Consider the following 208-nt stretch of genomic DNA (forward strand, 5'->3'; position numbering starts at 1 on the left):
AGAGATACACACGGAGTAAGTCCCATTTTTGAACATATCCATCGAGCTCCTTCCTGGGGAATAATCCACTTTTTGACAGTTTTTTGATGTTGGTATTAATGGAACTACACAGTGTTTGTTTTGCCTTAGGTACTGTACCTATACAGGCCCCTATTCCAGTAACATGTTGCATGGTTATTCCCTCCTTCCTGTTTCCTCAAGAGCATTG

The sequence above is a fragment of the Haliaeetus leucocephalus genome, unplaced genomic scaffold (assembly GCF_000737465.1).
Source record: "Haliaeetus leucocephalus isolate CR32 unplaced genomic scaffold, Haliaeetus_leucocephalus-4.0 Scaffold984, whole genome shotgun sequence".
Lineage (NCBI taxonomy): Eukaryota > Metazoa > Chordata > Aves > Accipitriformes > Accipitridae > Haliaeetus > Haliaeetus leucocephalus.